This window comes from Zea mays, chromosome 5, assembly GCF_902167145.1.
Source record: "Zea mays cultivar B73 chromosome 5, Zm-B73-REFERENCE-NAM-5.0, whole genome shotgun sequence".
NCBI classification, from domain to species: Eukaryota; Viridiplantae; Streptophyta; class Magnoliopsida; order Poales; family Poaceae; genus Zea; species Zea mays.
The window spans coordinates 149,817,709-149,844,489 of record NC_050100.1 but is presented as its reverse complement, the minus strand read 5'-3'; the positions used below and the strand labels follow the sequence as shown (position 1 = coordinate 149,844,489).

The window sequence follows — 26,781 nt, the reverse complement described above, 5'->3', positions numbered from 1 at the left end:
AATTTACTAAATTGATGAATCTAGGACCAGATTCATTATTTTGGTGTAGCTCCTTAAAAGGTACTTCGCTGACTTCAGTTTAGTAGAGTTGATAAAAATTATGCCACTGATTTAAAAAGCAAAAACAGATATAGATTTAATGTTTCACTTGTAAAACGGTCCCAAACAGCTCCTTTAGTAATATATCAAAATTTAAATTTTAATCCATCATATATTAATAGATAAAAAAATCTACCGTTTTTAATCCTTTATAGTTGATAGAATCTTTTTTATTTTTATCTATCAATATATGAGTTAGAATTTGAAATTTCATATAATGGTAGAGTAAAATAAAGTACGTCTGTAGTTTTTTTTAGAATTTTGTATAACTTTTAGTAGTTTAATTACACTACGATTGCACGAAAATTTTGATTATGAAGTCTGGCATATATATATATATATATATATATATATATATATATATATATATATATATATATATATAGTATTTAGAGCCCTGAGCTCTCTCTAACTATTGGAAGCCCCGACCAGCAACAGACCAGGTGCGCGGACCGCACCGTACCGACCAGGTGCGCAGGCTTTTTGGCTCACTGTGCCACCTACTTACGTCAATTATAACTACGTGTTATGCTCAATCGTGTTACGGTTTACACACTTTTTGGTATGCGCATGTTGTACACAAGTTTACGTTTATTTTGTCATAACCGCTTCCTGTACTATCATATAAAACCGACCGCGACGACTGCTTTTGCCCGAGAGGACTAGGGTTTCAGCGGCAGCGGCTGCCGAGCCCCATTCCCCGATCTGAAGCACCTCAAACCACCGCTCTGCCCCAGATCCACCCAGCTACTGCCTCCTCGGCGCCCCTCGGCCAGCTGAAGGGACCTCCTCGGCGCGCTCCTTTGCCGCCACAGGCGCCGCCGCGCGCCTCCATGCCTCCGCCCCGGCGCCTGCCGCGGCTGGAGCAGGAGGCGCCGTGCCGTTCTCGATCCAGGCGCCCAACGAGAAGATCGAGATGTACTCGCCGGCCTTCTATGCCGCCTGCACCGCCGGAGGAATCGCCAGCTGCGGCCTCACCCACATGGCCGTCACGCCGCTCGACCTCGTCAAATGCAACATGCAGGTGAGCGGGCAGCGGCCTAGATCTGTGTCCCCCGGTACTCCACGAGCTTTTTTTTGGAAATCTCGTGCGGATCTGTGGTGTTTGGTTGGTTGGGAAGGTTACCCGTAGGCTTGAGATCTCGATTTCGTCTCCGTGATCTGGATGTTGCAAATCTAGCCACATCCTGCGTGACTATGCGTGTAGATTTACTTCCTGTGTGCATCGATAATTCGGTTTCCTTTCCACTTGTGAGATTCGTTGGTTCAAACTTGTGCTTGATGTTTTTTTAAAAAAAATAGTACTAGCTTAGTAGCTTTTGTGTGGATTGCTATAATGCAGGGCTTGTTCTGACTGCTTAAAGTAGGTTTGTGAATACGTGGCTAGACCTGTGACTAAATTTTTGCTACCAATATAGTTCTGGAAATTAGTTGGAAAATATGATAATTGCATGTAGATTTGTAATTTGAAGTACTATTATACAATTTCAAGTTATTAAATTTAAACCTTCCTTTGTAATAGTGCATACATATGCTACACCCACCTCCGCCAGCATTTAGCAACATTGTATTATCATAAAACCATAATTTCCAGGTAGTATTTAGTTGTGCTAGTCTATTAGGTGAATGCTTTTAATCATTATACCATTTTCTGTTGAGCTTTACTAAGGAAAGTAGTGACTCGACTCGTGAATAGCTGAACAAGACTGATCTCGGTATGCTGGCGAAAAAATGGTGAATTAGAGTAATCAATCATATTATCTTCCATATTTGCATATAATTATACTTTTTGCAGGTGGTATTAATGGAGAAAGATCAGAAATAGCTGAAATTGAAGCAGCATCAACAGGTGAAGCTGCTCGGCTTAGAGCTGCTCTCCGGCGTGCTCCACCCGGCGCTGTTCGGCAACCTCACCAGCCTTTTGAACTGTAAGATTTGTTATTCTTTAGTTATACAATTTCTAGTAGAGACAACTTAAGTATTACAGCTATGTGTTAGGGAGGGTTCAAGAAAAAGAATGAATTTTGTATTCAGCATATGTGCATAATAGGGCTTTGATTCTCAAGTCCTGCAATATTGGAAGTATGCATAACAGAGTTTATTAAAGAAAGAAATGTCCTCACTTGCTGGCAGTTTGTCCATTGTATTTTTGTAAATTAAGGTTATTAAAGAAAAAATGTCCTCACTTCCTTCGAAAAATATAGTATCTCATGGGTTAATTTACGATATTAGCACTTGCTACGGCCTATAGGGTTTATATAGGTTCACAACTTCTTATTGTCCACTAGGCTTCTCCAGCTGCATTGTTTTGTAAGGGACATAAACTAGCTAATTGCTGTCACTTAATTACTCCTCCATTTTCCCTGTTGATTAAACTAGTATATAGGTTCATGGATTTACTTATGCTTATTCTGACGTGTCTTTATGATTTATACAGGCTTACACAGACCTGTTTTGATTAGAGTCGAGCAGCGATTCTTCCATTTCGGACCACGACCTAGCTAAAGGCTAATGGTTCCAAATGTCTGAAGTACCGAAGACAGGGCTAGCTCCTCGTTTTTTGTCATGTCAAATAAATCGTGTATGATTGCAACAATATTGGCAAAATATCGTTGTGCTTTATATTTTGATATACTGTGAACAAAACAAGTGCCCTATGAGACCATCATGATTTATGCATTTTCAAACTAAATTTTACGACACTTCTTGTTGTGTTTTATGCTTCCATTAAAAAACAGTCTTACTGCGTTTTACGCCAAATTTATGACACTTTTTTATGTGTTTTACAGCAATCTCTTGCGAAGTGAGATTGTGCGCGTGTTTTATACTAAATTTCGTACTCATTTACGCTGTTTTAGCTCACGTTTTACGCTGAAATCATTCGAGCCAGAACCCGCGCACGATCGGCTGCACGTGATTTTCACGCCGTAATTTTTGGCTCCGTTTGCTGTTACAAAACAGATATAGGATTTACGCTAAATTTCGTACTTATTTACGTTATTTTAGCTCACGTTTTACGCTGGAATCGGCCCGAGCCAGGACCCCGCTCACGATCCGCTGCTTAATTTTAGGCCCCATTTGCTGTTACAAAACAGATATAGGATTTACGCTAAATTTCGTACTCATTTACGCTGTTTTAGCCCACGGTTTACGCTGGAATCCGCCCGAGCCAGAACCAGAACCACATACTGCATGATTTATGCTGTCAAGTACATGTCATTATGCAGTCGTAAACGCTGTCCACAGTGTCATATTCGCTCCACGTGATTCGGGCTTCAAAAGGTTCCTTTATGCATTTTTTACGCATCTTTATCCATATATATATATGCATTCGTATATTGCGTTACGCTTATCGTCCTAGAATCTTGGCTGTTGACTGCATGGCTGACGCAAGCACGCGGGTGCTGAGTCGACCACGTCCTGGCTGGGGCTTCCATTAGTAGGGGAAGCCCAGGGCTTCCATTACCTCTTCCCTATATATATATATATACATATATATATATTGTATATTAGGAGCCCTGGGCTTCCAAAAACTAAAGGAAGCCCAGACCAGACAGTGCAATCCGGTCGAGCCGGACCAGGTCCATACGTCTATAAAAGAAAATCTGTAGTGCTAGGGATCAGTTTTTCACGCCCCATCTCATAGGGCATATTATGTAGGCTGTCTATTAAATAAATTGGCATATTATGTACATTGGAATTGAATCAAAACAGAAAAGTATTATTTGAGATCGGTTCTTCATGTGAAGAATATGATGGAAACACATAAATAAATAAATAAATAGCTGGAACAACTTTTTTTTACCGTAGCATTGACACCATCAGGTGCAATCCTACCCTCGCTCTTGTACTTAAGATACTCAGCACGCACGAACTTGGTGAAACCCCTGAAAAAATCAAGACAATGAACCAAACAAGTCAAATTCAAACCTTTCGTCAATGCTGCGACTTGACATTGGGTTCAACAGGGAAAGCGTCTTCGTTTCCCACATACCACTTCCTGCCGCGGATGATCTTTTGTCGGCTAGGGAACTTAAACTTGGCACGACGGAGGGCTTCTTCAGCGTGATTAGCATTGCTTTCCTTTGCATCGCACAGAAAGGACGACCTAACCAATGTCCACGCGAGCACAGGTACCCTGAGGCTTGCCGAAAGCACTCCTCATACCAGTCTGGAGCCGATCAGCCCCAGCACATGAAAGCATCTTGTTGATACGAAGGAAATGGAACGGATGGACAGGTTTTGTTCGGTTATTCTTATCTCATGTGAATTAGATAAGATTAAAAAAAATTATGAAAGATTTTAACTTATTTAGGATTTAAACTATTCAATTACTCTCAATCTATATGTATTGAGGAGAGCAAAACGAACAAGATCTAAGGTGGAAGGCACCATTCCAGACACTCTTAGTCTCGTGTACTTGATGCAATCAATGCGCGCAGCCTCAAGAGTCTCACTGTAAACGTTCTCCTTCTCTTAACTCAGGGCTTGTTCGTTTCGGTGCTAATCCATATGGATTGAGCTGAGCAGGATTGGATGTGTTTCAATCTATAACAAGTCAAAATTCTTTTTAAAAATTTTAAATTCTTTACAATCCATATGGAATGGAAATAACCGAACAAGATGAATGGCAGTGAAAGTCTAAAAAAATCTTTGGTCTGGACTCTGGACCAAAGTTTTTCGCTGACACATGACTACAGTCTTGCCTTTTCTCCTTCTCTCCTATACGGCAACCAAAATATTGTATCTTTAAACAAGTGTTGGATTATGCAGATAGAATTCCCCTCTCGTTGCCATAGTTAGTTAGTTCTTCTTGCCTGAGACATGTCCTTCTCAAGATCCTATCGGTGCTATGCTTTGCCGTGGGACATTCTCGTGGATCTTCCCTTGACAAATCTAGAATGGATCTGATTCTTTTAGGAAAAGAGACAGCAACAGCTTTGCATGCAGGTCCAAGGGCGCTGGGATCTTGGAAGGACATGTGTGGAGCGCACGTTTAGTCAGATTAAATGACTGTTCGTCCTGTTTTAGAATATAATCTTGCTCATCATCAACAACCAAAATAGAGCTTTTCAATCAGCGAGTCATTGAGACTAGTTCTATTGTGTAGAAACAAGTGTCTGAAGAGCAACACACTGTCTCTTTCTTTGTAAGGAGTAAGTTTTTACATGTGAGATTTTTCTAGGTTATATGCATGCATGCCGGTAACTACCTACTCGCTTAGTTGGTGTGCGTTAGTGTGTTACTGTGTCTATTTTGATTAGCGGGTACCCAAGAATTAGCTATTCAGGACGTGTGCTGGACCGATTATCTGAAAAAGATAGAGGTATGTCTGCCAATCTTTTATTAATGAAAAAAGTGGTGTTGCTGACCACATTCGGCATGAAGTTTTTACGCATTTTTTTGGCAAGGTTCATTCCTTCCAGATTCGCATTTGAGTTCATTTTTCTTGCCAAATTCCGGTCAGCTCATGAGCAAGCATGTGTGACCAAGTTTGGCACAAACCAAGCATACCAGACGCAGTTGCTTTGCGGCAAAATCCAGAAAACACTCGGTAAACTCTTTGCCGACTCGGCGAACTCGGTAGTGGTGTAGCTAGGATTTTAGTGATTGGTGGTCCAATTTATTTTTTTTCATAATATAAATACAACAATCTATAAATAGATATGTAATAAAAAATTACTAAATATAATATGGTCAAATAAAAAGGTCGTACAATCATCTACATTTTTTAAAAAAGTATAAAAGTCATTTGACATCTAAAAAAATAAAAAAATAACCAAAAAATGGTTGTATATACTGCGCATGTATGTATAATTGTATGAGAATTGATCGATCGGATTGGGTGTTGTCGATCGAATTTATGATACCTCTACGGTGAGCACGACCTTCTTCTACCTAAGCGACTTGACGTGAACGAAAAACGTACAATGTGTCTTACTAAGCCTAGCTAGAACAGGTAATAGGCATAGTCGTGCTAGATCTGCTTGAAAGCTTCATTGTGCATGCTTGGTCTAGAACTAGATAGCCATCTGATGCGATTGCAAGCCTAGGAGCTCAATTTCACATGTTTGTTATGATGTGTTGTCTCGTCCTCATAGATGCCTCAAATAAATAAAACAAAGTTGCTGCTTAAAACTAATATGTTTATACATAATATTTTTTATACATAATACTTATAGTTTACTTGGTTTCAGGCTAGGGTGGTTTGTGGCCCATGCGAACCACCCTTTAGCTACGCCACTGTCACTCGGCAAAGAAGTATTGGGCTCTCGGCAAGAAAAGTCACCATCACTCGGTAAAGTTTTTACGGCGCTTGCCGAGATCCCTTTTTGCCGAGTACTGGGCTCTCGGCAAAGAAGTCTTTGCCGATAGCCTTTTTATGTCGAGAGTTTGGCTCTCGACAGAGACTCTCTTCGCCGAGAGTCGTTCTATGCCGAGCGCAACACTCAGCAAAGAATAGTTTGCCGAGTGTCCAATAAATAGCTCTTGGCAAAGAGTTGGGCACTCGACAAAGAGCTGCATTTCGGTAGTGACAACAGTTTTGAATGGACAAGGTGTCTTTGGAACTGTCACACCCAGATTTAAAGGATAAAGTCGGGTGCATCTCATACGTGCGCCAAGGAAGAACTTCATATATAATGACATAATGTATAGAGATAAATATCATAAATATCATAAATGTACTTATTACATAGCAGAAGTCTTACAAAATAAATGATAATAATAAAATGAACTAAATATTATTTTCCAGGAGCCACAAAGCTGACCGGGAGAAGCCACCTAGATCAACTCGTAAGCTTCATTGTATGGCGGCTCCTCTTCGACCACTTGCTCTTCACCAGTGGGGGGTTTATATATCGCAAGAGTGAGCTCACAAAAGATCATAGCTCAACAAGCTGTGGGGATTAATGTGCATGAACTCACCAAAGGTGGGAGTTCATGTGAAGTGTAAGACTGATCAACAAATAAGGGTTAAAGCTGAGCATTGCTTTTATAAGTTGGTCAAAATTTTATTAGCAGTTACTAAGTGTAAGTAAATACCAAACCATAGTAATAGTAAATCAAAGTAATAATAAATCCCAATGCGATGCAAATGACTAATTAAATTTAATTCCATAAATTAATCATGTGAGGGTCCGAGCTGCTCATGACCGTGAGCACGGCTGATATACCAGTTTTACACTCTGCAGAGATTGCGCATCTTTACCCATAAGTCATGTTACCCATCTGCCAAGGGATCATGAAAGGGAAATAGGGTCAAACCTTTTCCTAAATGATTTTGGTGGTTGAATTGCCCAACACAAATAATTGGACTAACTAGTTTGCTCTAGATTATAAGCTCTATAGGTGCCAAAGGTTCAACACAAACCAATAAAGAGTCCAAGAAAGGGTTCAAATGAAAGGAGCAAAAATCAACCGAAGGCAGCCCTGGTCTGGCGCACCAGACTGTCCGGTGTGCCACCGGACAGTGTCCGGTGCACCAGGGAGATCAACTCCGAACTTGCCACCTTCGGGTTTCTAAAAATGGCTCTCCGCTATAATTCACCGGACTGTCCGGTGTAGCACCGGACTGTCCAGTGTGCCAGCGGAGTAACGGCTATCTGCGCCAACAGTCGTCTGCAAAAGTCTACAGTGAACAGTGCACCTGCGCGCGCAGAAGTCAGAGCAGGCGCCAGATGGCGCACCGGACAGTGAACAGTGACTATCCGGTGGCCCCACAAGTCAGAGCTCCAACGGTCGAACCCTAACGGTTGGGTGACGTGGCTGGCGCACCGGACAGTGTCCGGTGGCGCATCTGACTGTCCGGTGCGCCCATCGCAGACAGCCTTCCCCAACGGCCACTTTGGTGGTTGGGGCTATAAATACCCCCCAACCACCACACTTCAAGGAATCCAAGATTTTCAGACATTCATTCAATACAAGAGCTAGGTGCATTCAATTCTAGGCACAATTCAAAAGATTCAAAGCCTCTCCAAGTCCCAAATTCACTCCAAGCAATTAGTGACTTGAGAGAGTGTTTTGCTTGTGTTCTTTGAGCTCTTGTTCTTGGATTGCTTTCTTCTGTCCCCATTTCTTGTTCTCAAGCTACTTGTAATCAAAACAAGAGACACCAAGTTGTGGTGGTCCTTGTAGTGGTCTAAGTGACCCATTTGATTGAAGGAGAAGCTCACTCGGTCTAGGTGACCGTTTGAGATAGGGAAAGGGTTGAAAGAGACCCGGTCTTTGTGACCACCTCAACGGGGAGTAGGTTTGCAAGAACCAAACCTCGGTAAAACAAATCATCGTGTCACTCTCGCTATTTACTCGTGATTTGTTTTCGCCCTCTCTTTCGGACTCGATTATATTTCTAACGCTAACCACGGCTTGTAGTTGTGCTTTAAGTTTATAAATTTCAGATTTGCCTATTCACCCCCCTCTTGGCGACTTTCAATTGGTATCAGAGCCTGGTACTTCATTAGAGCCTAACCGCTCGAAGTGATGTCGGGAGATCACGCCAAGAAGGAGATGGTGACCGGCGAGAAGCCTGCCACAAGCCACGAGAAGGCTCCATCGGGTGAGTCCGGCAACAAGTTGAAGGGATCCCCTTCACACAACAAGACACACAAGAGCGGCGAAAAGAAGAAAATGAAGAAAGTGGTCTACTACGAGACCGACTCTTCATCGCACTCTACATCGGGATCCGACGCCATGTCCGTCACTTTGAAGCAACATGAGCGCAAGAAGTTTAGTAAGATCCCCCTACACTATCCTCGCATTACTAAACGTACTCCATTACTTTCCGTCCCACTAGGCAAACCACCGGTTTTTGACTGTGAAGATTATAGTATGTGGAGTGATAAAATGAGCCACCATCTAACCTCACTCCATGCTAGCATTTGGGACATTGTTGAGTTTGGTGCGCAGGAACCATCCGTGGGGGATGAAGGCTATGACTCGGACGAGGTAGCCCAAATCCAGCACTTCAACTGCCAAGCCACTACTATACTCCTCGCCTCTCTAAGTCGAGAGGAGTATAATAAGGTGCAAGGGTTGAAGAGTGCCAAAGAGATTTGGGACGTGCTCAAGACCGCGCACGAAGGAGACAAGGTGACCAAGATCACCAAGCGGGAAACGATCGAGGGGGAGCTCGGTCGCTTCATGCTTCACCAAGGGGAGGAGCCACAAGCTATGTACAACCAGCTCAAGACTTTGGTGAACCAAGTGCGCAACCTCGGGAGCACAAAATGGGATGACCATGAAATGGTCAAGGTTATTCTAAGATCACTCGTTTTTCTTAATCCTACACAAGTTCAATTAATTCGTGTTGATCCTAGATACAAGCTAATGTCTCCCGAGGAGGTTATAGGAAAATTTGTGAGCTTTGAATTGATGATCAAAGGCTCCAAGAAAATCATCGAGCAAGGCACCTCCTCCACACCCGAGGTACAACCGGTCGCATTCAAGGCGACGGAGGAGAAGAAAGAAGAGTCTACATCAAGTAGACTCCCCATCGATGCCTCCAAGCTCGACAACGAGGAAATGGCGCTCATCATCAAGAACTTCCACCAAATCCTCAAGCAAAGGAGGGGGAAGGACTACAAGCCCCGCAACAAGAAGGTTTGCTACAAATGTGGTAAGCCCGGTCATTTTATTGCTAAATGTCCTTTGTCTAGTGATAGTGATAGGGATAATGACAAAAGAGGGAAGAAGAAGGAGAAGAAGAGGTACTACAAGAAGAAGGGCGGCGAAGCTCATGTTTGCCGGGAGTGGGACTCCGACGAGAGCTCCACCGACTTCTCCTCCGATGAGGACGCCGCCAACATCACCATCAACAAGGGTCTCCTCTTCCCCAACGTCGGCCACAAGTGCCTCATGGCAAAGGACGGCAAGAAGAAGAAGGTAAAATCTAGATCCTCCACTAAGTATGCAACATCTAGTGATGAGGCTAGTTCTAGTGATGATGAGGATAATTTATTGACACTTTTTGCCAACCTAAACATGCAACAAAAGGAGAAATTAAATGAATTAATTAGTGCTATTCATGAGAAGGATGAACTCTTGGATAGCCAAGAGGACTTCCTTATTAAGGAAAACAAAAAGCATGTTAAGGTTAAAAATGCTTATGCTCAGGAAGTAGAAAAATGTGAAAAATTAACTAGTGAGCTAAGCACTTGCCATGATATTATTTCCAACCTTAGAGATGAGAATGCTAAATTAATTGCTAAGGTTGAGAAATTAGATGTTTGTGATGATTCAATTGTTAACCTTAGAAATGATAATGCTAGTTTAATTACTAAGATTGACAAGTTGAATGCATCTCTCTCTAGCCTTAAAATTGAAAATGAAAAATTAATCGCTAAGGCTAAAGATTTAAATGTTTGCAATGTTTCCATTTCCAATCTTAGAAAACAGAATGCTAGTTTACATGCTAAGATTGATGAACTAAATATTTGCAAACCCTCTACATCTACTGTTGAGCATGTTACTATTTGCACTAGATGTAGAGACATTAATGTTGATGCTATCCATGATCACCTAGCTTTAATTAAACAACAAAATGATCACATAGCTCAACTTAGTGCTAAAATTAATGAGCATGACTTAGAAAATGAAAAATTTCAATTTGCTAGAAGCATGCTCTATAGTGGGAGATGCCCTAGCATTAAGGATGGCATTGGCTTCCAACAGGGAGACAATGTCAAGCTTAATGCCCCTAAAAGATTGTCTAATTTTGTTAAGGGCAAGGCTCCCATGCCTCAGGATAACGAGGGCTATATTTTATATCCAGCGGGTTATCCTGAGGATAAGATTAGGAGAATTCACGCTAAGAAGACTCATTATGTTTCTCATCATGCTTTTATGTATAAGAGTGAGGCATCTAGTTCTAGGCAATCCACTCATGCTAAATTACCTAAGAAGAAAACTCCTACTGCATCAAATGAGCCTACTGTTTCTTTTAAGACTTTTGATGCATCATACGTTTTAACTAACAAATCAGGCAAAGTAGTTGCCAAATATGTTGGGGCCAAACACAAGGGCTCAAAGACTTGTGTTTGGGTACCTAAGGCACTTGTTTCTAATGTCAAAGGACCCAAGACCGTTTGGGTACCTAAGAACAAGGCCTAAACTTGTTTTGTAGGTTTATGCATCCGGGGGCTCAAGTTGGATAATTGACAGCAGGTGCACAAACCACATGACTGGGGAGAAAAGGATGTTCTCCTCCTATGAGAAAAACCAAGATCCCCAAAGAGCTATCACATTCAGGGATGGAAATCAAGGTTTGGTCAAAGGACTTGGTAAAATTGCTATATCTCCTAACCATTCTATTTCCAATGTTTTTCTTGTAGATTCTTTAGATTATAATTTGCTTTCTGTTTCTCAATTATGCAAAATGGGTTACAATTGTCTTTTTACGGATATAGGTGTTACTGTCTTTAGAAGAAGTGATGATTCAGTAGCATTTAAGGGAGTGTTAGAGGGTCAGCTATACTTAGTTGATTTCAATAAAGCTGAACTCGACACTTGCTTAATTGCTAATACTAACATGGGCTGGCTCTGGCATCGCCGACTAGCACATGTTGGAATGAAGAATCTTCATAAGCTTCTAAAGGGAGAGCACATTTTGGGACTAACCAATGTTCATTTTGAGAAAGATAGGGTTTGTAGCGCATGTCAAGCAGGAAAGCAAGTTGGTGTTCATCATCCACACAAGAACATCATGACGACTGACAGGTCGCTCGAGCTACTCCACATGGACCTATTCGGCCCGATAGCTTACATAAGCATCGACGGGAGTAAGTACTGTCTAGTTATTGTGGATGATTATTCTCGCTTCACTTGGGTGTTCTTTTTGCAGGAAAAATCACAAACCCAAGAGATATTGAAGGGATTCTTGAGACAGGCTCAAAATGAGTTCGGCTTAAGGATCAAGAAAATAAGAAGCGTCAACGGGACGGAGTTCAAGAACTCTCAAATTGAAGGCTTTCTTGAGGACGAGGGCATCAAGCATGAGTTCTCTTCTCCCTACACACCACAACAAAATGGTGTAGTGGAGAGGAAGAATAGAACTCTACTTGATATGGCGAGGACCATGCTTGATGAGTACAAGACTTCGGACCGGTTTTGGGTGGAAGCAATCAACACCGCTTGCTACACCATCAACCGTCTCTACCTTCACCGAATCCTCAAGAAGACATCATATGAACTCCTAACCGGTAAAAAGCCCAATGTTTCATATTTTAGAGTCTTTGGTAGCAAATGTTTTATTCTTGTTAAAAGAGGTAGAAAATCTAAATTTGCCCCTAAGGCTGTAGAAGGCTTTTTACTTGGTTATGATTCAAACACAAGGGCATATAGAGTCTTTAACAAGTCCACTGGACTAGTTGAAGTTTCTTGTGACATTGTGTTTGATGAGACTAACGGCTCTCAAGTAGAGCAAGTTAATCTTGATGAGCTAGATGATGAAGAGGCTTTGTGCATCGCGCTAAGGAACATGTCCATTGGGGATGTGTGTCCTAAGGAATCCGAAGAGCCTCCACAAGCACAAGATCAACCATCTTCCTCCATGCAAGCATCTCCACCAACTCAAGATGAGGATCAAGCTCAAGATGATGAAAATGAAGATCAAGAGGAGCCACCTCAAGAGGAGGACAATGATCAAGGGGGAGATGCTAATGATCAAGACAAGGAAGATTATGAGGGTCCAAGACCGCCACACCCAAGAGTCCACCAAGCAATACAAAGAGATCACCCCGTGAACACCATCCTCGGTGATATTCATAAGGGGGTAACCACTCGATCTCGTGTTGCTCACTTTTGTGAACATTACTCCTTTGTGTCTTCTATTGAGCCATACAGGGTGGAAGACGCATTAAGGGATTTGGATTGGGTGTTGGCAATGCAAGAGGAACTCAACAACTTCACGAGGAATGAGGTATGGCATTTAGTTCCACGTCCTAACCAAAATGTTGTAGGAACCAAGTGGGTCTTCCGCAACAAGCAAGATGAGCATGGTGTGGTGACAAGGAACAAAGCCCTACTTGTGGCCAAGGGATATTCACAAGTCAAAGGTTTGGATTTCGGTGAAACCTATGCACCCGTAGCTAGGCTTGAATCAATTCATATATTACTTTCATATGCTACTTACCATGGCTTCAAGCTTTATCAAATGGACGTAAAGAGTGCCTTCCTCAATGGACCAATCAAGGAGGAGGTCTATGTTGAGCAACCTCCCGGCTTTGAAGATAGTGAGTACCCTAACCATGTCTATAAACTCTCTAAGGCGCTTTATGGGCTCAAGCAAGCCCCAAGAGCATGGTATGAATGCCTAAGAGATTTTCTTATCGCTAATGGCTTCAAAGTCGGAAAAGCCGATCCTACTCTTTTTACTAAAATAATTACAAACGATTTGTTTGTATGCCAAATTTATGTTGATGATATCATTTTTGGGTCTACTAACAAATCCACTTGTGAAGAGTTTAGTAGGATCATGGTTCAAAATTCGAGATGTCTATGATGGGGGAGCTGAAGTATTTCTTAGGATTTCAAGTGAAGCAACTCCAAGAGGGCACCTTCATCAGCCAAACTAAATACACTCAAGACATACTCACCAAGTTTGGGATGAAGGATGCTAAGCCCATCAAGACACCCATGGGAACCTGTTGGGGACTTGTCCTTAAATACTTCAGCTTAAGGACAAGGCAACACAGAAATTGTTAGGCGTTAAAGATCCTTCGTCCTTCGAAGCATTATTTCCCTCGGGATATAATGAATCTTGGACGAAGGTTATGAAGGACGTACCTTCGTCAGCGCAACAAATAATGAAGAAGGATTCATTCAAAGAATGGATAATAACATAAACACTTAAATATTATCATTAACTCATTTCTATTTTATTATTATGGAAAAATAGAAATGATAACAAGTTATAAATGTACCTTCGGCTTAGAAGACAAAAATACAAGCGTGACGCAAAAGCGAATGCCAAGTCAGCGTGAACAGTATGGGAGCACTGTTCATCTATTTATAGGCATGGGACGCATCCCATGAAAAATTACACCCATGCCCTTTACATTTGCTAATAATCCATCGAGGTCTAAATAGCCTTTTCATCTTTAAGTCGGTTTCCTTTTCTGCTATCATGCCGAAGCTCCCCTGCGCGTAGCTTCGGATCTGCTTCATCCTTCGTATCCCTTGTGCTTCTTCATACTGTAGTTTTGACTCAAGTCCGAAGGATCTAAGTCCGAAGGTACCTGCTCATGTATTATACTCCAGAAACATTGTTAAATCATGTTTTTGAGGACCTTCGGAAGCCGAAGGCCCCCAATAGTAGCCCCTCGCAATATTAATTTGTTGGAATGATAAATTCAGATTGCGACATGGACGAAGGCCGTAAGCCGAAGGTCCGAAAAAACACCTTCCCTTTGCTAGAATAGCAACAGTCAATGACAAGCGGGGCCCTCCCACTTGCAACGCACTGGTCGTTTAAATAAGAGCACACCGCAAGCACATTTGGCATGCTTTCTTGCCATCTGCTCTTGCTTTCCCAATTTTTAGCTCTTGCATACCAACGCTTGCCTAGCTTTTTAGATTTTTTAGCTTCGTCCCTAAGAGCACGTTTTCAACGTTTCCGAAGATGTCTCAAGATAACAAAGCTGTCGCCGAAACGAAGCTGAGCCTTTCTGAGGAGAAGAATCTTGGGTTTCTTGAGTCAATAGCAAAGACAAATACGGAGAAGATTACTAGGGAGATTTTAGAAGGTTTGTCTGAAGAGTGTCGAAGCTACAAGTGATGAACTGCTTGGGCCGTACTCCAAAACAGAAGATAATGCTCTATCAGCGGCCTTCGGAAGCCGAAAAAGAAGAGACTCAATAGAGTTTTCGATGCTATTGGGTTCATATACCCTGACTACCGCTACCCGTTACAGGGGCAAAAAAGAAAAGGTGCAACTTCCGGGAAAGATGACGCTTCAGCTGCTCCAAGCGAGCCCGCGCCGAAGAGGAAGAAGGTGAAAGTCCTTACTCACCGACCGCGCTTTATTGAACCAGCCATAGTGCCCGAGTTTGTCGGTGAGACCTCTTCGGCTACTGAAGCCAAAGAACCTGCGCTTGCGCAGAAAACTGAAGAGCTGAGAGCAACACCGAAGGTTGAAAAAATTGAAGAGCCGAGAGCCGAAGTGTCACACCCGGCTTTAAGGAACAAAGCCAGGTGCATCTCATACATGCGCCAAGAAGACAACATATATAATAACAGAGAGTATAGAGATAAATGTCACAATAATCAGAGTATTTATTACATAGCGGAAGTCTTATTACAAAATAAAAGATAAATATAAAACGAACTAAGGATCGTCGGCGCCAATGTCAACTGAGAAACGCCACCTAGATCAGATCGAACTCCTCGCTTTGAGGCTCCTCCTGAGCCACCTATTCTTCTCCTGTGGGGGGGTGTGAGACAGCAAGGGTGAGCTCACACATGATCATCACTCAACAAGTTGTGGGGAATAATGTGACATGAACTCACAAAGGTGGGAGTTCATGTAGTGTAAGGCTGATCAATGATAGAGGTTTAAAGCTGAGCATTGCTTTTAAGTAGTTGGTCAAAATTTTATTAGCAGTTACTAAGTGTAAGTGAATACCAAACCTTAAGTAAAAGTAATAGAACAAAATTAATAATAAACCCATGCATATGCAAATGACAAATTGAATTTAAGTTCCATAATTTAAACATCAGAGAGTCCTGAGCTGCTCATGACCGCGAGCACGGCTAGTATACCAGTTTTACACTCTGCAGAGGTTGTACCCTTTACCCACAAGTCATGCTACCCATCTGCCAAGGGGTCGCGAATCCCATACACCTCTACCTAGGAAGCGCGGCAGGGCAACACTACGAGGCCTTTACAAAGTTCCACTAGCTTCCGAAAACCCGCTACAGTTTATAGGAAGCTCCAATGCAGGGTTCTTGTCTGACCGCCATCGCAGCAAAATCAACCAAGGACCTCCCTACACTGACCACTCCCCTACTGCCCTTGCCCCTTTCGGGTAAGGTAGTCTTCCACTAGCTTTCCTAATTAGTCAGCCAAGGGCGTCCCATTAAACCCTTGTGGTGGCACGTGGTTCTCAAGTTAAGCTCTATGTTCCAATTAACATTAATGATCTCAACATGAACATAAATAGAATAACAAAAGAATAATTGGAACATAGATATAATAAATGATTATCCCAAAACCATGTAAAGCAATAGCAAACTACCCAAGTGATTCAGGGGTAAACAAGGTAATGAGATAAACAATCTAGGGTGACCTATCGGGTCCCATCAAAATTAACCTATGCATGAATAAGTGATATTAAAGAACATTATTGGGTAAAAAGTGGTCAAGGGCACAACTTGCCTTCTATGAGCTCCTGCTCAGCTACTTCAACCTGATGCTCACCAGGATCCTCGGTCACGGGCTCTTCTACTCGCCACAATACAAACAAGCACAGTATATAGGAAAATTAACATCACACCAAACATGTAAACAAAACACACAGTAATATTCTACACATTAAAATAAAATTCTAGGAACAGGAATCATAATTTTTCAAGTTATAGATTTTAAGTTATGGATTTTCAAAGGTTTTATGTGTTTAAAATAGATTAAGTGAGGTATTAAATTTCTTACTGTTTTCATGAAAAAATAGAGGCTCCAAGTGGTAGAGAATAAAATTACAAAATTTTAGAAAGTGAAATGGATCAATTTGGACCAAAAATGGATTTTCTATGATTTAAACATGTTCTAGCATTTATTTATCTATTAAAAATCCATTTATAAATTATTTTCTCTGGTTTTATAATGTTCTGGACTGGGCCTCAATAACCAGAGAACTACAGGGGCCTTGGGGTGAATATTTCTAGACACAGAGAACAGCAGTCATGGACTGCGGGTTTGTTTCTCTGTTTCACGGGGACTCTTTTACAAAACGAGCGGCCGAAGGGGTATCCTTTAATCCTGGCCGCACGATCTAAAGTGGATGACCATGATTAGACTCCATTCTCTACTGAACCGGTATGCAATGTGTTCCATTGGATCACAGATCCGCGGCCGTGAATCCTCCATGCGTTGATCTGCTCTCGTCCATCCGTTACCCGATCAACGGACTCGATCTAATTAATCGAACGGCTACACATCTTCTAATCCCAGCCATCCAAAGAGGATCGGACAGCACCGAGGGTTCTCCTCACAATCCGGCCGACCGGGAACGGTGGCGCGAGCTCCCGCGGCGGAACCTCGCCGGTGCTCGTGCAAATCACGCACCAGAGCCCCAACAACCCACCCGAAAGAACCTACATGCAGTGGAGAACATTGCGGACAAGGTGGGTGACATCCTACCGGAGGTGGGGCGGCGAGGATGGCAGTCCACGGAGAAGGCGGGTCTGCAGCGGAGCAGAAGTACGGCAAGCAATTGCCGGCGCACTATGCCCCAATCGCGCCAGCCGAGACCACGTACGCCCCCGGAGACCGGATAGGAGCGCACAGGCCAACAATTGTGACCGCAACGGCGACGCAGACACAAAACCCCGGCGACGTGAGTTATCCCCGTGCGGAATGCTGCCGCTCAATGGTGGCGGTCGCGGAATTGGGGAAAAGGAAGGAGAGGAAGGGATAAGGAACAGCGGCGCTAGGTTTTAAACTCGGGAGGGCTCGGAATTGCGCCAGGCTCGGAGTAGTTGTGGCACCGCAAGCCCCGCCGAGCTCCCCGCGAAGTAGTTGAGGACGATTCTGACAGGGATGGTCCACATGGAAGCGACCCGGCGTATCTAAGCGCGCGCGGATGAGACTGCCAAGCCGGGCCCACCGGTCGGGTGTGCGCGCGCGAGCGGGAGCTTGGGCCGCCCGGAGACGATTCGGAGTTGGGCCAAAAACGGATAAGCCGGCCCAGTAAGGTTCCTTTTCCCTTTTCCTTTATGTTTTATTTTTCTGTTTTCTTTAATTGTTTTGAATCCAAATTTAAATTTGAATGTGAGTTTATCCTTTGAGTCCATTATACAAATTCACACTCTAATGTTGGAATAATATATTTTCATTTACTTATTTTTATCCTCACAATATTTATTTCCTTCTCTTTTCTAGATTCAAGAATTTCTTTTAGGTTCTAAATTCCCATTTTGGACTTTAATATTTTCTTGTCACATTACTTTTATATTGCCACATAATGCACACAAAATAAAGAACCTACATGATGCACACATTTTTTTTGTGATAAGTCTTTTATGAACTATTATTATTCTTTTTTTGAGTATGGTGTTCACATGTGATGATAAGTAGGTTCAATCATACACATAAAATATTGGAAAATAACTTTTCTCCTCTTTTATTACCTTTACAAAAAAGGTATTACACGAAGGGACAAGAGCATCAGAAATTTTAAGTCCTTCGCAGGAGTTGAAATGCCAAAAACCCAGAAAGGTCTAGCAGTGACCCCCAAAAGAAAAAGGATGGTTAATGTTCTAGATGTACTGGAGACAATAAAGTCTTCAAGTACCACTCCGAAGAAACCTGCCGAAGCTCCAAAAACGCAAATTAAAACGCAAATTGAGGCAAAACCATCTGAAGACGAAGCTGCAAAGAACCAGACCGAAGCCAAGGCTGGGCCTTCAGAGCCCGCCAAGGAGAAATCCTTGGAAACCGGAGAAGAAACGAGAAAAGAGGCTATAAAGCAAATTTTGCCTGAAAAACTCTCTCTTCAGCTCCCGAAGCATCTTCCAGGGAATCTGATTACATTATGCAACATGCTTCGGGCAAAAGGTTATCTGAAGAGGAAAAGCGAGAAGCTCATCATTATGCCCAGAAATTAAAATATCCAAAAGGGGCGTTGATATTCAACGACAGTGGAGAAGAAGACTTCTTGTATTGTCTCCCAGACAGCAAAGAGATTTCTGTCTGCTGGGAGATGGGAAGAAGCTTCGGATTCCCGACGCTAGAAGACGGGCTCTCAGTGCTATCAAAAGATGAATTGGCCGACAGCTTAGCATACAACAGCTTAAAAGTGAGAGAATAAGATTTTTGTACTTTAAAACAAAAATTTTCCATTTACTTATACATAATACCGCACTCCTTTTGCAGGGCCTTATTCTAAGCAACGCCCTCAGGACACAAAAAAGCGCTGAAGACGAAGGACGCACTATAGCTTTGAACAACCTTCGTTCCGAAGTAATTGAACTCAGGAACGAAGGTCTTGAGAAAGATAAAATATTAAACTCATTGCTGAATAAAATAAAAGAAGATGAAGCTGCTTCCAAAGCCCAAGCTGAAGCCCAGAAGTGCGAAATTGAAGATCTTCAGAAACAGCTGGCTGAAGCGAAGTTAAAATGTGCTATCGCCGAAGCTGACCGAGACGCCAGTGACTACTGGAAAATTTACTGGGAAAAATAGTTGTGGAGCTTCGTTCTTCAAAAGAAAGATGCTATGAAAAATCTGTGGCATGTGTACAAAAGATAAAAACCAGTTTCGCCAAAATTGGCGCATATTCAAATGAGGACAACTTCGTACTAGGCGATCTCGAAGGTCCAATTGAATGGATCAACGGGGAAGCCGAAGCCTTTGAGGAAGTTTTGAGTGGCCGTGGAGATGTCTGTGCCTTCTCAGGTGCCAGGGGAATTGCGGCTATCTTGGAGAAGGCAGGATGCAAACACGTGAAGATTCTGGCCCAAGCCGAAGCTGCGTTCTCTATTGAAGATACAAAAGACCCCTCAGCCGAGGCGAGCTTAGTTGGCAGAAAGTTTTTCACCGACATCTGGGAAAATGGTGGCCGAGGGATGGCTCACGAAATTATAAAGAAAAGTGAAGAAGATACTCACGATGCTAGAGAAGCAGCAAAGGCAGCTGAAAAAACTGCAGAACTTGAAAGGCGGATAGGTATTACCTAATTGCTTTTGACTTTATGTTTTATTTCTGTGACTTCGAACTTATTTATGTTTTTTATCGCAGCTGAACTATCTCCTCCCCTGGAGTCTTTCGAGTCATTGGCCGACCCCGAAGCAAAAAAGGAAGATGAAATTACAAAGATGGCCGAAGCTATTATGGATGAAGTTGTGACTCAACTACTAAACGAAGCTGCATAAACAATTTTAAAAGAAGAATAACTGTTGATGTAGAAACATTCAGAGTATTGATGTAATATTTGCTGAACAAATTGTGTAATATTTTTATAATTTTGAATGTAATATATAAGCTGCTTGCAACTCAATTCTTTACGATGCATGAAACTTTACATACATACCGTTTTTGAGCCTTCGGCGAAAAAACACCTTCCCTTCTTTTCATGCTTCGTGAAGAATATCCATATTTCGTAAAAACATCCAATCTCCGTAAAATCATTGTGCTTCGTAAGGAATAGATCTCCTTGTCATATTAGAGTTGACGAAGCTGTACTTCTTCAAAACTTATTTTGTGCCTTGGCACTGCTTCTTCGAAATAATCTCCGAAGATCAACATTGTATCCCCTTCTTGTGTCTTTGATGCAATATGATGTATGATGTTATGCCATGCAAATGATGTGATGATGTTATGCTATGCAAAATGATATTTGTGCCGAAGATACACACACATTCCCATAGTAGAGCACACAATCTTTTTATCGTTTATTTTTCGGCTTCACCGCTTATTTTTCGGTGTATCAGCGCTGACTTTTCGCTGTAAGCCTCCCTTAGGAGCTTCTTCGCCTTTTACTTCGGCGGTATCAGCGTTTATTTTTCGCTGTAAGCCTCCCTTAGGAGCTTCTTCGCCTTTTACTTCGGCGGTATTCGCGTTGACTTTTCGCGCTTCGCCTTTTACTTAGGCGGTATCAGCGTTGACTTTTCGCTGTAAGCTCTGCATTCCCTTTGGAACGACTTTTGAGCAGAAAACTTACACTACGCTCCCTTAGGAACGACTTTTTGTAGCTTCGTCGTGCTCTGCGTCCCCTTAGGGACAACTTTCGAGCTTCTCCATGTTTTTCTTTTTCTCTCTCTGCACTCGAAGGTGCATGCTCAGGCTTTACATTTACATATTTTTGGGGGATTTTGCTCTCTCAGAGCTGAATAAAAGAGAAAAATTACAAATTATGGCCCCATCAAAAACCTTTCTCCCCCTTTAGAAAGGAAAAGGGGGCCATGGAAAAATAAAATAAAGTAAAAAAGATTACATCAAGTTATACATAAAATCGCCGAAGCTCATCCGTATTCCAAGATCTAGGAATGTCGTTGCCGTCCATATCCTTTAATCTGTAGGAACCGGGTCTTGACGAAGATACTACAAGAAAAGGTCCTTCCCACTTCAGCTGTAATTTGCCTACTGTATCTGGGTTGGCCACTCTTCGAAGTACCAAATGTCCTGGCTTAATATTTTTTAGTCGAACTTTTCGGCAAACTTACGTTGCGTTCTGTAGAACGACTCTTTTGTAGCTTCGGAGATACTTTCTGCAGCCACGAGCTCTTAAGAACGAGTTTTCATGCTTCGGCAACTTTTTGGGTTCCGTAAGTCTGTATATAAGATATATTTTCACTATGGCAAAAACGAAGCTGTTACAAGAAATTGAAAACGACAAGAAAAACTTAGGCTTTCAATGATTGTTCCTTATTAAAAAGAAAAATGATAACGAATGCAAGAACTGTTTCAAAAGTAGGATATCTTCTAGTAGATGTGCTTCGACTCTGGCACAGTACTGTTGACTGTGCGATCTTCGGACTCCTCTCTAAAGTCTCGCTGCTGATGAGTGTGCTGGCTCCCTTCTGGCTGCTGACCTCATTGTATTGGTGGTGGAGGTGGAAGTTGTTGCCAAGATGCCTAAGATTGGCTTGCCGAAGCAACAGAAGCTGCAGGATGATTACCCACATACTCTGGAATGTACGGTGAGTGGTACGAAGCAGTATGCATAACTTGCTTCGGCTGGCTCTGTTGGGCTGCAGCTTCGGCTATCTCTTTCTGTTTCTAGGATGGTGACATGACACATCCTAGTAGTATGACCCTTGTCCTCACCACAGAATAGGCAATAAATTTTCCTGGGCTGACCCCAAACCTTCCTCCGAAGCCCCTGGCGCCTCTGCCCCTTAGAGCCGGGGGCCGAGGATAGCTCTGTTGCTGCCCCGAAGTCTAGGAGGAATATTGCGGCCTCTGTTGCTGACTTCCCCTATCGTCATTCTAAGTGGAATGAATTGATCTGACATGCCTAGGGTGGACTCTCCCTCCGAAGCCCCTGGTCATTTCGGAGAACCTGTAAGCTTCCTCCCTTCTTTGACGAAAGTCATTATCAGCGCGGATGTATTCATCCATCTTCTGAAGTAATTTTTCCAAGGTCTGAGGGGGTTTCCTGGCGATGTATTGGGCCGAAGGTCCTGGCCGAAGCCCCTTGATCATGGCCTCAATGACAATCTCATTGGGCACTGTTGGCGCTTGTGCCCTTAGATGCAAGAACCTTCGGACATACGCCTGAAGGTATTCCTCGTGATCCTGCATGCACTGGAACAAAGCTTGAGCAGTAACGGGCTTCATCTGAAACCCTTGGAAAGTGGTGATCAGCATGTCCTTCAGCTTCTGCCATGATGTGATTGTTCCTGGCCGAAGAGAGGAGTACCAGGTTTGCGCAACATTTTTTCACTGCCATGACGAAGGATTTTGCCATGACTGCAGTATTGCCACCATATGAAGATATGGTTGCTTCGTAGCTCATCAGAAATTGCTTCGGATCTGAGTGTCCGTCATACATGGGGAGCTGGGGTGGCTTGTAAGACGGGGGCCAAGTTGTAGCCTACAATTCTGCTGACAGAGGAGAAGCATCATCAAAAGCAAAATTTCCATGATGGAAATCCTCATACCAGTCATCCTCGTTGACGAAGCCCTCTTGATGAAGCTCTCTGTGCTGGGGCTTTGGTTTTGCTCATCTTGAACAAGATGACAAACTTCTTCAGAGGCTTCGTCTATCTGCCTTTGCAGGTCAGCTAGCCGAGCCATCTTTTCCTTCTTCCTTTGCACTTGCTGATGAAGCATCTCCATATTCCTGATCTCTTGATCCAAGTCGTCCTCCTGAAGCGTTGGACTGGTGGCCTTCCTCTTCTGGCTTCGGGCCTCCCGAAGAGAAAGGGTCTCCTGGTTCGGGTCCAGCGGCTGCAAAGCGGCAGCCCCTGTTGCTGAAGCTTTCTTTGGTGGCATGACGAAGGTCGATGCTTGCCGAAGGTGGTTGAAAAGGGTTCACCGGAGGTGGGCACCAATGTTGGGGACTTGTCCTTAAATACTTCGGCTTAAGGACAAGGCAACACAGAAATTGTTAGGCGTTAAAGATCCTTCGTCCTTCGAAGCATTATTTCCCTCGGGATATAATGAATCTTGGACGAAGGTTATGAAGGACGTACCTTCGTCAGCGCAACAAATAATGAAGAAGGATTCATTCAAAGAATGGATAATAACATAAACACTTAAATATTATCATTAACTCATTTCTATTTTATTATTATGGAAAAATAGAAATGATAACAAGTTATAAATGTACCTTCGGCTTAGAAGACAAAAATACAAGCGTGACGCAAAAGCGAATGCCAAGTCAGCGTGAACAGTATGGGAGCACTGTTCATCTATTTATAGGCACTGGGACGCAGCCCATGAAAAATTACACCCATGCCCTTTACATTTGCTAATAACTCTATAGTAATCCATCGAGGTCTAAATAGCCTTTTCATCTTTAAGTCGGTTTCCTTTTCTGCTATCATGCCGAAGCTCCCCTGTGCGTAGCTTCGGATCTGCTTCATCCTTCGTATCCCTTGTGCTTCTTCATACTGTAGTTTTGACTCAAGTCCGAAGGATCTAAGTCCGAAGGTACCTGCTCATGTATTATACTCCAGAAACATTGTTAAATCATGTTTTTGAGGACCTTCGGAAGCCGAAGGCCCCCAACAGAACCAATGGGCATCTCGACCTCGACACGGGAGGTAAATTCGTAGATCAAAAGGTATGTCGGTCGATGATAGGATCTCTACTCCATTTATGTGCATCTCAACTGGACATTATGCTTTATGTATGCATGTGTGCAAGATTCCAAGCCGATCCTAAGGAAGTTCACCTTAGGGCCGTGAAACGAATCTTGAGATATTTAGTTCATACACCTAAGTTTGGCCTTTGGTACCTCAAGGGATCCACTTTTGATTTGATAGGATATTCAGATGCTGATTGGGTAGGGTGTAAGATTGATAGAAAGAGCACATCAGGGACTTGTCAGTTCTTGGGAAGATCCCTGGTGTCTTGGGCTTCAAAGAAACAAAATTATGTAGCTCTTTCTACCGCCGAAGCTGAGTACATTGCTGCAGGCCATTGTTGCGCGCAATTGCTTTGGATGAGGCAAACCCTTAGGGACTATGGTTACAAATTAACTAAAGTCCCTCTCCTATGTGATAATGAGAGTGCAATCTGCATGGCGGATAATCCCGTTGAGCACAGCCGCACTAAGCACATAGCCATTTGGTATCACTTTTTGAGGGATCACCAACAAAGGGGGATATCGAGATTTCATATGTTAGCATCAAATAACAATTAGCTGATATCTTTACCAAGCCATTAGATGAGAAAACTTTTACCAAACTTAGGCATGAGCTAAACATTCTTGATTCTAGGAATTTTGATTGATATCTTGCACATATAGCTCATTTATATACCTTTGATCACCTCTCTTTCATGTGCTATGACTAATGTGGTTTTCAAGTGTATATTGTGCTAAGTCATAGATTGAAAGGGAAATGGAGTTCTTCGGCGAAGATAAGGCTTCCACTCAACTCCATCGAATTATTCATCCTTCACCGTCACTCCGCACCGCTCTCCAATTTGGTATAATCTTCACTCCTATATTATTTGCCAAAGGGGGAGAGAGTTTGAAATGGGCTTATATTTCACTCGAAGTATCCGTTTTTGGCGATTCATGCCAAAGGGGGAGAAAGTATTAGCCCAAAGCAAAAGGACCGCACCACCATGCCAATTTCAAAATTTTACGAAACAAGTTTATGTTTTTAAATGTTTTCCAATTGGTATCTTATTTTTTATATAATTTCAAATTGGTATGACCTCTTTCAAAATTAATATCTAAAACCCTCTTGAACACTAAGAGGAGAATTTCATTGAGGGGGAGTTTTGTTTAGTCAAAGGAAAAGCATTTGAAACAGGGGAAGAAAATTTCAAATCTTGAAAATGCTTCTCAAATTCTTATTCATATACCTTTGACTATTTGCAAAAGACTTTGAAAAGAATTTCCAAAAGATTTTGCAAAAACAAAACATGTGGTGCAAGCGTGGTCCAAAATGTTAAAATGAAGAAAACAATCCATGCATATCTTATGAAAGGTAAATTGGTTTAATTCCAAGTAACCTTGGCACTTACTTCATGCAAACTAGTTCAATTCAGCACTTTTATATTTGCTTTGGTTTGTGTTGGCATTAATCACCAAAAAGGGGGAGATTGAAAGGGAAATAGGGTCAAACCTTTTCCTAAATGATTTTGGTGGTTGAATTGCCCTACACAAATAATTGGACTAACTAGTTTGCTCTAGATTATAAGCTCTACAGGTGCCAAAGGTTCAACACAAACCAATAAAGAGTCCAAGAAAGGGTTCAAATGAAAGGAGCAAAAATCAACCGAAGGCAGCCCTGGTCTGGCGCACCGGACTGTCCGGTGCACCACCGGACAGTGTCCGATGCACCAGGGAGATCAACTCCGAACTTGCCACCTTCGGGTTTCTGAAAATGGCTCTTCGCTATAATTCATCGGACTGTCCGGTGTGCCAGCGGAGTAACGGCTATCCGCGCCAACGGTCATCTGCAAAAGTCTACAGTGAACAGTGAACAGTGCAACTGTGCGCGCAGAAGTCAGAGCAGGTGCTAGATGGCGCACCGGACAATGAACAGTGACTGTCCGGTGCACCACCGCACTGTCCGGTGGCCCCACAAGTCAGAGCTCCAACGGTCGAACCCTAACGGTTGGGTGACGTGGCTGGCGCACCGGACAGTGTCCGGTGCGCCCATCGCAGACAGCCTTCCCCAACGGCCACCTTGGTGGTTGGGGCTATAAATACCCCCCAACCACCACACTCCAAGGAATCCAAGATTTTAAGACATTCATTCAATACAAGAGCTAGGTGCATTCAATTCTAGACACAATTCAAAAGATTCAAAGCCTCTCCAAGTCCCAAATTCACTCCAAGCAATTAGTGACTTGAGAGAGTGTTTTGCTTGTGTTCTTTGAGCTCTTGTTCTTGGATTGCTTTCTTCCGTCCCCATTTCTTGTTCTCAAGCTACTTGTAATCAATATAAAAGACACCAAGTTGTGGTGGTCCTTGTAGTGGTCTAAGTGACCCATTTGATTGAAGGAGAAGCTCACTCGGTCTAGGTGACCGTTTGAGAGAGGGAAAGGGTTGAAAGAGACCCGGTCTTTGTGACCACCTCAACGGGGAGTAGGTTTGGAAGAACCGAACCTCGATAAAATAAATTATCGTGTCACTCTCGCTATTTACTCGTGATTTGTTTTCGCCCTCTCTTTCGGACTCGATTATATTTCTAACGCTAACCCCGGCTTGTAGTTGTGCTTCAAGTTTATAAATTTCAGATTTGCCTATTCACCCCCCCTCTAGGCGACTTTCAGATCACGACTCCCATACACCTCTACCAAGGAAGTGAGGCAGGGTAACATTACGAGCCCTTTACAAAGTT

At 42.7% G+C, this 26,781-nt stretch overlaps 1 pseudogene; it reads right to left on the bottom strand.

Moving 5' to 3' along the window:
- Positions 1 to 3,096: 3,096 nt before the first annotated feature.
- Positions 3,097 to 17,862, bottom strand: LOC118471956 (60S ribosomal protein L10-like; annotated as a pseudogene).
- Between the last annotated feature and the right edge of the window lie 8,919 nt (positions 17,863 to 26,781).